Genomic DNA, 10,829 nt, shown 5'->3' with positions numbered 1-10,829 from the left:
GGACCCCGCGTGCCGGGGGCAGCCCGCGTGGCGCGCGGGCGAGGCCGTTGGCCGCGGCGCGGCGCTGCGCTGAGGTAAAACCCCGCCGCCGGTGCCCCCTTCCTCCCGGTAAGGGCACCGCCGCGTCGCCGGCGGGCAAGGGGGGCCCTTCCCCGGCGGACAAGCGCTCCCGGCCCCCGCGGGAGCTGGACTTGTAGTCGGGCTGCGTTTAAGCCGTTGTTTTGTGGGATTCAAAGCACCCTCTGCTCGATTTTGCCCCCTTCTGAGGGTTTTTCTTAGTCCTTCCTCAGATGTTCAAGTTATTTTTTTTCCTGGATGCGTTTTCTCAGCTAGCGTTGTCCAGGCTGTGAATTTCTGCTAAAATACTGATATCTGTCAACAGCTTTCCAATTGAAAAGTGGATTTTTTTAATTACTTACTTCCTTTCCTTGGCAGGTTTTAGTGTGTGAATGGGCTCTGCCTCTTRCAGAGTTTTCTTTATAGCTTCTCTGAATGGTATTTTATCTAAAATACTTGAAAGTTTAAGTTCTCTTCCCTTTTGTCGTTTTTAACGTACTAATATGTTGCGTCTTACTTTAAAGGGTCTGAGAAGCATGATCTCAGCTTCTTTCAGAAACTGTCCTGGCTTTCTTGTCTCATTTTCATAACTGTGAGCTTCCTTCTTGTTTTTCAGCTGAAGGAAGATTGGCCAACAAACATGTTTGGAAAGCCATGTTTATCTCTTTTTTTTTTCCTTCTTTTTTTTTTTGAAGCCAAAAAAACATGCAGCCACACCCATACACACACGTCTCAGCAATATAATTTCTTATCTCGCTGTTTCTTGCTGTTGATACCGAGAAGCCGGGTGATGCTTGAGAGCATCTCCTGCTGCTTAGGCACACCTGCCTTGGACGCAAGTGGTAACGTTTCGCCAGCTCAGTTTTACACAGTTTTGATCCAGCTCTGTGGAGCTGGAAGAAATGCTTCCCGCTGTGTCAGCTGCCTTTTGCATTGGTCCTCCCAGATGAGATGTTTCATGTCCCTGGTGGTATTTGTGGCTTTTCCTGTCCCTGAGCAGTCTGCCTGCCTGAACTGTACAAGTGCAAATGGAGCAAATGCAGGGTGTTGGGGTAAGAGGGAGCCATTGGGATTAGCCTGGCTTCATCAGCCGCGTCCATGGTCTCCCTCATTCACCCCTGGTGTGATTTAATAACTGGGTTGTTCTTGATCTTTTCTCACAGCAAAATTGTCATGCTGGAGTAGTTCCTGTGCTTTCCTTTCCTGCCTTTTAATTGCAGGAGAGAGTTGCCCAGCTCCCACAGCTCAAGCTGGTGCAAGGGCTCGTCTACCCTGTGTGATTAAGCATCCCCCTTACCCTTTTTTCCCTGCTTTTGGCAGTGCTGTATGCCTGGGTTTGTGTTCCTGGGGATAAGACAGGAGTTGAAACTCAGCTGTGTTTGCGCTCAGTCGAGAACCCACCCCTTCATAGCACTGATGCAGGCAAAAATCATTCAAGTGCTGTTGAGCACTTGTTTTCTCCCTACGCTCCCTGCCAAGGACAGGGAAGTCCTCTTGCAGGTGACCAAAAAAATCCCACCCCGCGAGCAGCTCTGTGCCAGGAGCAGCCCCTGCGATGCTGAAGTCACGGCAGTGTCAGCGCAGCTTTGCCGTGGGGACGCTGGCTGGATCCCCTTTTGGTTTCGGTGGCCTGTGGCACTCCTGATCGTCCGTGTCATGGGCAGCGCAGCGATGGTTTAAGGGACTGGTTTAAGGGACTGGTTCGTGCCATGCTGCAAATCTCTCAAAGTGGTTGTGTGACAGCTTTTGTGTGATGGGAAGCGGTCTGCTAGCAGGGTTAGGTCCCGTGGTGGTTGTGTGGAGGTTAGCAATCCTGGCTGGTTTGCTGTGAAACACTTTGGAAGGGGTGCTCCCCGTTTTACACAGTGGTTGGTATTTTTAAACAAATGCTCGCAATGCTTACAATTGCTCTGCGATTCTGAGGTGGTCAGGTGCGCTCCTTGGCCGGGGGTTTGCTTTCACCCCCTCCGCATCCAGCAATAGAAAGCAGATGGGTGCGAATTCAGAAACACCCTGCCTTCCTAAGTCACTATTTGAGTAGCAGCCTGACTTCTCTGGGTCTGCAGCCCGTCGGATTATTAATCCCGTCAATTAGCTTCTCCTCACTCTGCACTAACTCACTTTACCATCCACTCGGTTCCTGCACGTGTCTTCATCCTTTGTACTGCAGGAGAGCTAAATTGGATTGGGAGAGAATTGGCAAGAGGCCTGGATATTCCTCGAAAGATATTGATTGTCCTGGACAGTTGGTGTTTGTTTCTTTTGTTTCCCGGCTCTCGTCACGGGGTCAGGCTCGTTAGGGTAGCAGCTCGCTAGAGGACCGAAAAACAGCAAAGGCCTTGCAGAGCGAGGCTGGACTGGTGCCATCCCAACCCGTGTCTCTGGGAAGCGTTAAGTCTGAAGCAGCCGGCCTGGTAATTCTGTTAACAGGAACCCCGTGCAAGAGAGAGAAATGTGACTCTGGGATAAAACGAACGCTCGGCTCGAGCTGAGAGGCTTTGCTGGTTCTCGCGGGTGCACTGCTGTGAGTAATGTACCCCGTCTTACCCCCAAATTAAACATAAAGTAGGGACGTCAACACAAAGACTGGACGGCGACAAAAATTTGTTGCCAAGTCTGCCTGTGAAGAAATCCTTAAAGCTAAAACCACGTTCCTTCTGGAGCCCAGCGGTCTCTTGGTGATGGTTACTGCAAATGAGTTTCCCACCTAACTCGTGACGTGCAGAACAGCCCAGAGCTGAGCTGCCACCTGATTCAGGAGACAGCTCGCATGGGCTCTTACGGCCGGGATCAGCTCTGCGTATAATCCGTGCAGAGCAAATAGCACAGAAATGATACCGTGTTTATATCAAACAGGAGTGAAAGCTTGCAAGCACATCAGAGCTCTCCACCAAAATTGCAGTAGCTGCTAGCACAAGCTCCTCCACATTTTTTTGCGGCATGGCTCACACTTGGATTCAGCGATTACTCTCTTGGCCAGCTGCTTTCCCAGTTCGATTTTTTGCAGACCACATCCTCCTGTTTGCTGTGGTCTAATACTCTTGTGGCAACATCAGCATGTCTTGCATTGACAAGGAATGGTTAATTGGGATATTTTTAGCTGTCCTTGTGGTTTGGATCCTGGAAATTAGGCACGGAAGCCAGCATCGTTTAACTGTTGAGCTTTACACTGAGAGGCACAGTGTGAGAATCAGAGCTTGCCTCGCTGCAGCTGAGCCTGGGGACTGCTTAGGAGCAAGCACTTCAAGCAGGATGGGAATTTACTGTGCCGGTGAGTACCGGCTACTTTGGAATTAAACAAATGAAGTGCTTGCCCTGGCCTCTCGGAGCTCAGCGCAGAATTTTCCTTTCAGGAAACTAGTTGGCATCAGCCCAAGGAAAAAAAATGTCCTTGAGGCTTTTGGTATTCCTTATGGAAAAGCCCTGAGAATAGCAAATTCTGGATCATGAGCTATTGCCTCTTCCGCTGTGCCATCGGATTGAGCAGGGAGCAAGCGCCAGGCGCTGTTGCTGGAGACGCACAGCTCCTGCGGGCCCTGATTACGCCAGCTTTGCCCAAGTGTCTGTTAGTACGAATGCGATCTCTTTACTACTTGAGGCCCCGCTGGCATCCTGACAGCAGAACCGAAGCCAGCTTGCTCAGAAATGCTCGTTTGTTAATGCATTCAGCAGCCAGCTCTTTCCTCCTCTGCTGTGAGAGGCAGGCTGGTGGGATGTGCGCGTTCAGCCAGGTGGAGCGCGCTCTTTGCCGGCCGCGTTTGGAGCAGGCGCGCGCACTTGCTTCATTTCTTTCCGTGCTTGTTTCGGGCCGGCTTGCTCCACGGGGATCGGTGGGACCTTGCCAAGGCTGGCTGCTTGGCTCTAGGCTTTGCATCTCTTGCTCCCCTTCCCTGCGCCCAGCAGTTGTGTTCCCTAATCTGGCAGGGCTGGCGAGGGGGCATGCTTTGCGTGCCTTTTGCCAAGTGTTAAGCTGTGTGCGGGCTGCAGGCTGCCAAAAGCACGGGGTGGGGGTGCGCTGTGGGAAACAGTCGGACCATTGTCGTGGTAAAGCGTGCGAGAGCAGCGTCTGTTGTGCTCCGCTGGGGGGACGCAGGTACGGGCCTTCGGTATGAGCTGGTACCGTTTTTTTTTTCTCTCTTTAAATTTCCCCTCTTCACATGAAAAATTGTGTCTTCTTACTGCTCAAGTTTTAATTTTGGCCCTGTGGTTTTTTTTTTCCCGAGGCAAAATTTGGGAACGTATCCTTTCCTGCTTTCATTTGTACTGATCTGAAAAGGTCTGGCATCTGCGCTGAGCTTGAGTGGAAGAATGTCACAGCAAGAGTTAACTGCATGTCTGGCCAAAGATTTTAATGCAGAGTACACAAGAAGGCAACAAGTAATAGAATGATCCTGTGTTTAGGGTTTTCAAGCAGAAATTCGATTTCAAGCAGAAATTCAATTTCTTGAAAAATCAGTTTCATAAAGTTTCTGTGGTGTCTTGTTCTTACTGATTCTCTTCCTCCCTCCCCCCTCAGTTTAATGAGTCGAAACCAATTGCGAGAGCATCGCTCTCTGAATGCCAGGGCCGACTTATCGGGGAGGGTGTAATGTGTTTATTTCCTGCGAGTGATAGTGCTAGAAGTGAGTTAGAACTGTTGCAAGTGTTATTGGTGCTGCTTACAATGCTCACCTAGATAAAGTTACTGGAATTGGTTTAAGGCAACGACATTTTCTTTGCTTCCTTACTTGCACAGTGAGTTTCACAAAGAAACATGCAGCTTAAAGCCATATCTGATTCTGCAAGGTACGGATTTGCTTGATGGCTTTTCTGGTGCTTGGTTAAGCCACCTCCCTGCTACGTGCTGCCTTGATACAACAGTTTGGGTGGCCATGCAACGAATCTGCTCTTTACTGACGTATTTTTGAGCCACAGCTGTATCCCCATCGGGTTCACTACGTCGCTGTACCAGCACAGCCAGAGGGCTGGGAAAGAGCTGCCTAAGCTACCGCCGAATAACGCCCGGCGTGCTACTCCCAAGGCTCGAGTAACATGGCTGTTGAAATGCTGAATCCAGTTTCTCGTGTCTTTAATTCATGTGGCAGTACGAGAGTTGGTTCTTCCGGGTCCTTTCTTGTTCTTGAGGCCGGAGACCTTACGACGCTGTGTCTGGTTGACTTTGGGAGTCCGAGGGGTGACTTGATGGCTGTTCGAGGGCCAGGAGCTCTGACTGGAGGCTGCTCGGCGACTCCCTCGTGCCGCACACAGAAGGTGCAGGGAGATTTGGAAGTTGAATTGGAAGCGGAAAGTGGGGGGATATAATGCGAAGCTGTGACAAGCAGTAAATTTTGGAACATCTTAACCACTGAAGGGGTTGAACTTGCCTCCAGCTGGCATGTTTAATGTGCGATTAGCTGCCTTTCAAAGGGGGGTGCTTTAATCCTGTGTCCGTGGAAAAATTGCATGGAGTGCGGGTTGAGAGAAGGGGTGGACTTGCCTACGCAGTTGTGTTGCTTTGGGGCTTAGTCTGTGAATCCCCTTATTTATTCCAACTTTTTGCAGACCAGGGAGAGCACGGGAAGCTTTCGCACAGCCCTGCCCTCAACATGCTATAAACGCCCAAGGCTCTGGATTGAAATAGTTGTCAAAATGCAGTCCTGTGCTTCAGGGTGCAGTCGTGCAGCTTGCAGGGGTCAGTAAGAAATATCCCTTTCTGGTGCTTTTTTGGTGTTTTGAGTAGCCCCTCTCCTGAAGCAGGGATTGCCTGTGGTGGAAGCAGAGCAGTGTGCAAGGAGGCCAGTGGCAGCACAGAAAAACCTCTTAAAAGTTTGGATGTTTCTCTTGAGCGTTTGAAGCTAAGCTTTCTTCAGATTTACCGCCACAAGGCTTTTTTTCTCCAGCGTAGGTTGGAGGGAACCTTGCAGAGCTCTTCTGCTCCCCTCGGGATCAGGGAGCTTTAGGCTGCAGTTTTATGCACATCAAAATCAATAAAACCACCTGCAGCTGCCGAACAGGAGACATCTTGCTGCTCCTCAGCAGCCTCTCAGCCTGGCTCCTGCTCCTTGCCGTGGCCGGCTCTGCTGCTTGTTAAACCTGTCACTGAGCCCTTTGAATTCAGTGAAGTGGCAGAGAATTTGGAGAGAGAAAAATACTTATTTCACAGTCTTAATTCTCGGCCGCTTGGAGTTAAATTGGCTTGTGGAGGAATCCAAGTGCTGGAGGCTGCGGAGGGATCCTGTGGCTGGGATGGGGACATGGTGAAGGGGAGAGGGGATAAGAGGGAGACGATGGATCTTTGCCCCTTTTTGGCAGCCATGAGCTGTTGTCAGCCCTCTCTGTCTCTAAAGAAATGGTTTTACGAGCCGCCTCCTCGGATTTTACAGGGATCTCCTACTACCTTGGAGTGTCATGGACAGAGATGTCCGAGAGGCTGGGCAGGGTGATCCGGTTGTCCGGATGTGAAACACGTCTCTAGTCTTTTAAATTGTAGATCGGACAGCGCTGCTAGTCCATATCCTCTGACTGCTGGAAACTTCAGGCTTTGAGTGGAAAAGGTTGGGTTGGGCATTATCCTACTTTAACCGACAGAGCGTGGATTTAGTGCCGCCTTGGGATGGCTCCCTTAATTCTGTTTATTTTGTTTCCATTCTCCTTTCGTGAAGAACCCAGCAAAAGGGTGTGCGTGTGGGAGGCTGCGTCCCTGCTGGAGACGGCGGGGCTGCCTGCCRCAAAGCGCCGCTGTGCCCCGATTCCTTCCCATCCCGCAAAGTCAGCGGGGAAAAGCTGCGGCTGACGCGTAGGGCTGGGCAACCCAGAGTCGCTGCTGCCAGGAGGCTACGCGCAGGTAACGGGAGGGTTCCCGGCACCAGTGTCACAAGTACAACTGCTGGCGCCTGTATCCTGCCTAGCGTGAGCTCTGCGGTTTCAGCTGGTCGCAGCTGACTTTGAAAAGTCTGCTGCCTAAAAATCAGCCTGTATTAATCATTTGCTTTTTCATACTGAATTAAGATGAATTTCTGTAGAGGTGAAAGCTTCGGCTTTGAAATAATTTTTTTTTTTTGGATGCCTTGGATTATTTCTGGAGTGTGAATATGCTGTTACATGGAAATAATTATCAGGAATCAGGAAGAYTGTGAGAACAGGTTCGTTGGAGAGGCCTTGATGGTTTATTGATTTTGATGCCACAGAAATTCAGCTTGAGTAGCCTGGTGCTTTTTCAAGGAAAAGGGGAAAAAAAACCCTGTGTTAAGTGGAGGAACAGCTTTGGGTATTTCTGCGCAGGCTGTTTAAAGGAGGCTCGAACATACAAGTCTTAACTGTGCTCCTCTGCTCCTGTTGAGGGGGTCGGCAGAGCTGGCGGTTTTGGTGGAGAGCGCAGTAGAGATCACTCGCTGTTTCCGAGCTGAAGCTGGCCTGGGGACCTCAAAGCCGCTCAGTCAGGAGACTCTGTGACTAGTGGTATGCAGACACAAAAAGCGAGAGAGGATCCGCTCTGCCTCCTTTGCCTCTGAAAGCTAGAGTGTGGTGGGGGGAGCTGCATAAACGGCTGCTGCTAAGATCAGTGGTCATGTTTAGATGGTATCTCTGGGTGTGTTTTTCATTTCTAGGTCTGCAGATGTATTTGCTCTCTCCATTTAGCACGGCTTTGTGGCTTTTACTTCTTCAGGGTGATCATGCTCTTGCTGTTCTTTGAGGTGAGGTCACTTGCTTGGTTGTAAAAGCTCATTCTTGCAACCGGCCCAAGGCCCTAAAATTTGGAGCTGAGCACGCGTCTCCCTTGTTTCTCCTCTGGAGACGTGCTGAGCAGAGGACCACGTCGGCAGCCTCGCGTGGGGTCCTGGCGGTGAGTGCATGGGGGCACGGTGAGCCCCTCCGTCGCTGCGCTTGCGTGCGAGCAGAGGACGGGGGACGAGGCGGCTGGGGTGGCAGCTCGGGCCACCTCAGTGCCGGCGTCGGGCCGGCCCTCGCCGGATGCTTTTGGCCGCGCTCTCGAGCTGCGTCTGTGCTTCCTGTGGGTGTTGAAAGAGGTCGCAGCACAGCGTGAAAGGTTGGCTCAGGGTTTAGGCCTGCCCTTCTGCTTTCCCTTGCTTTTCCCACGGTTTCTCTGCAAAGAATTGGAAACTCCTTTCGATGGGCTTCTGTGACAGCCTTGGAAGTGTCCAGATGGGTTTGAACTTGGGTGCTGCAGAGGGCTTTGCTTGCTTATTTTCATCATGCTGCTGTCTGCTACGTCCTTTGCTTACGCTTGTGCTTGCTCTTCACCTCCTGAAAACTGTCTGAAAACACCCTTTAGCTTAGGCAAAACACACTTACCAGAAACCCACAAAACCTCACAGAGGGACTTTGTTTTCCTGCTGCTCTTTTATAAGCCAGAGGGAAACCAAGAAGAGACGACTTCTGCGCATAGCTGTTAGGGCACCTCAGCCCCATCTGGAGATCTTGGGTAACTGTTTTGGATGGGTCTTCAGAAAAGCGAGCGGCTGGGCACGGTCAGCAGTGACCAGAGCAGTTAAAATGGTTTGAAGAGACTTAAATGTGTGCAGAGACAAAGCTGTGATGGATTTACCTTTTCCCAGTGCTGCGTCGTAGCTTAAAAGCCTCATCTTGGTTCCCAGATGTGCTCCAGTGCCATCTTCCTGAGGTCATGGTTCTCATCAGCTTTAGCTGATTTCAAACCATGCTCCTGCCAAAAATCTCTCTCCTTCCCCTTTATTTTCCTGTTTCTGGGCTAGTTTCCAATCGGATCAAAAGAACCGTGGTCACTACCACAAACGTGGAGGAGATGGCTGGGACATGTAGCGGGGGAGGAGGGAGAAGGCAGGACCGTCCGTTTTGGCAGCAAGAGGGAGTTTTAGGTCAGTTAAGCTGATGGGTGGGTTGCACCCCAGAGGTGAGAGGAGAAACGCAGAATATTGGGCCCCTGTGCTTCCGTGGGGGCCACAGCTTGTCTCCGTGGACAAGGAAAGGTCGGCTTTTCCAAGCTGTACGGGAGCTGGGGGAAGAAAAGCATGTTTTGTAATACCTTGAAGCAATTCCCTGAGGCTTTGGTTACCGGATGATGGAAACTGCTGGTTTGGAAGAGTCCGAATTTCTGTGGGATAGAGAAATATCAGTGGCAGCATAAATAGGAGGCACTGCTTACTGAAAGGCAGTGATGTGGCACATGGGTAGTGCACGTGACTGGGAAGTAGGACAGCGATTTTATTGTTGACTTGCTTATGCTACTTCTACCTCAGTTTCCCTCCCTGTAAAAGAGGGGTAATGGCTGCAATGTGCGTTAACGTTTCGGAGAGGCTTTGATGTTGGTAGAGCCCTTTGAGGTGTGTTGTTGACAGACAGCTTTATATACACACAGAGAAACAGCTGAAAACAATCAGCTTCCTAATTAACCCAGGGGAGGTATCCCTCTGGGGGAACTTGGAGCGCTGCTTTTAAATAAAACATTCCTTCCGAATATATCAAGCAGAATGCTTCTCTGCTTAAATGAGCTGCAGACCAAGGCCTGATATGTCGGGGCCGCTCTGGAAGGAAGTGCAAGAAATCCTGCTGTCGTCCTCTCCTCTGGCAGTGAGGCTGGGGTAGGTTTATTTTCCTGCCTGTCTTGTTATAAACGCTTTTCTGACCCGTCTCGGGCTGTAAAGCCAGCGTGGTAGGTGCTTACTGCTTGTGCTTGATTTCCTTGACGATGACTTCTCAAGGTGCTGGTGGCTGGAGAGCGTGCATATTTTTGGTAGCTCTCAGCATGCTAATCATATCTGAAGAGTTGGTCATGTGCGCTTGTATCAAAGGGAATTGTATATCATTTCTGTTGATAACAGTTAGAAAAACCCCACAGAAACTAAGCCGTTCTGTTGGTTATGAGAGGCCAGAGCTGTTGCTCGTGCTTGAAGTAGTTGGTATTGCAAGAAGATCATTGGGAGGCCACAGAAGGGTGGGAAGGTTCCTAAAGAAAACTAGAGTAAACCTCTCAACACCTATATGACGTTTCAAAGCTGACAGCAAGCACCCCCACAGGCAAAAAAGTCAGGTCTCCTGTGGCGGCTGTATTTGCTCTGGCCAGGAGCATTAGCAAAGCTGCGCTCTCGGTCTTTGGGACGGGTGGGTAGCTGGCAGTGGCTGGGTCCCCTCGCGGTCGCTTGCCTGCTCTCCTGGCTGGTGTCTCCTTTCTCTTTTACTGCTTCTTGCTCGAGGGGCTGCTCCTCTGTGGCTCCTGTGGTGCCGAAGAGCCTCACTATTTCTCTGCCTCGTGGTTTGCTTGCCCCCTCCAGTACTTTCCTGATGCTGGTCCCTTCTCCCATTGCRGGTCACTTGGTATCTCTCGATCCTCTGCCCCTATGCCTTGTAACGTTCTTCAGCTCCGTGGTGAGTCTTTATTTGCAATATTAGATGAAATAAAATGGTATCATGTCTGCTAGGAGTTAGACCGGTTTGATCTTGTCAGCAAGTGATGCATCTGGACATCAAGGTTGAGGACAGATGAGAGTCCCTGGGGCAGTGATGGTAAGGAAAGTGTATTTTGTTGGAGTAGTGTAACTGCTGCAGAAAGGCAGCTGAGAAGCTTTGCTGACATGAGCATGTCCCCCAGCGCTCRTGCTTCATCGCTTGAAGCATTATCACGTTTCTGGAGGAGAGCAGCGCCGGGAGGAGTGGTGCTGATGGGAACTGCGTGGCCTTGGCACCGAAGGGAGTTCAGGAATAGTGAGGACGAGGGCCGATCCCTTGGCGCTGAGCTGTGCGTGTTTCCAGTGGATCTGGCTGTTGCAGGACAAATGCTTTGTCTGTGAGCTGTGTCT

At 50.7% G+C, this 10,829-nt stretch overlaps 1 protein-coding gene across 1 annotated transcript in view; it reads left to right on the top strand.

Moving 5' to 3' along the window:
• The first annotated feature begins 10,336 nt into the window (after positions 1 to 10,336).
• The window catches only part of LOC112962709 (USP6 N-terminal-like protein), an 89,398-nt gene continuing 88,905 nt past the window's right edge, over positions 10,337 to 10,829 (top strand). The window contains exon 1 of the mRNA XM_026059132.1: positions 10,337 to 10,398. The gene's annotated coding sequence lies outside the window, so the exon portion shown is untranslated. The remainder of the gene's footprint in view (positions 10,399 to 10,829) is intronic.

This window comes from Apteryx rowi, unplaced genomic scaffold, assembly GCF_003343035.1.
Source record: "Apteryx rowi isolate R43461 unplaced genomic scaffold, aptRow1 scaffold_152, whole genome shotgun sequence".
Taxonomy (NCBI): domain Eukaryota; kingdom Metazoa; phylum Chordata; class Aves; order Apterygiformes; family Apterygidae; genus Apteryx; species Apteryx rowi.
The sequence above is the reverse complement of the archived record's forward strand: the minus strand, read 5'-3'. Positions and strand labels throughout refer to the sequence as shown.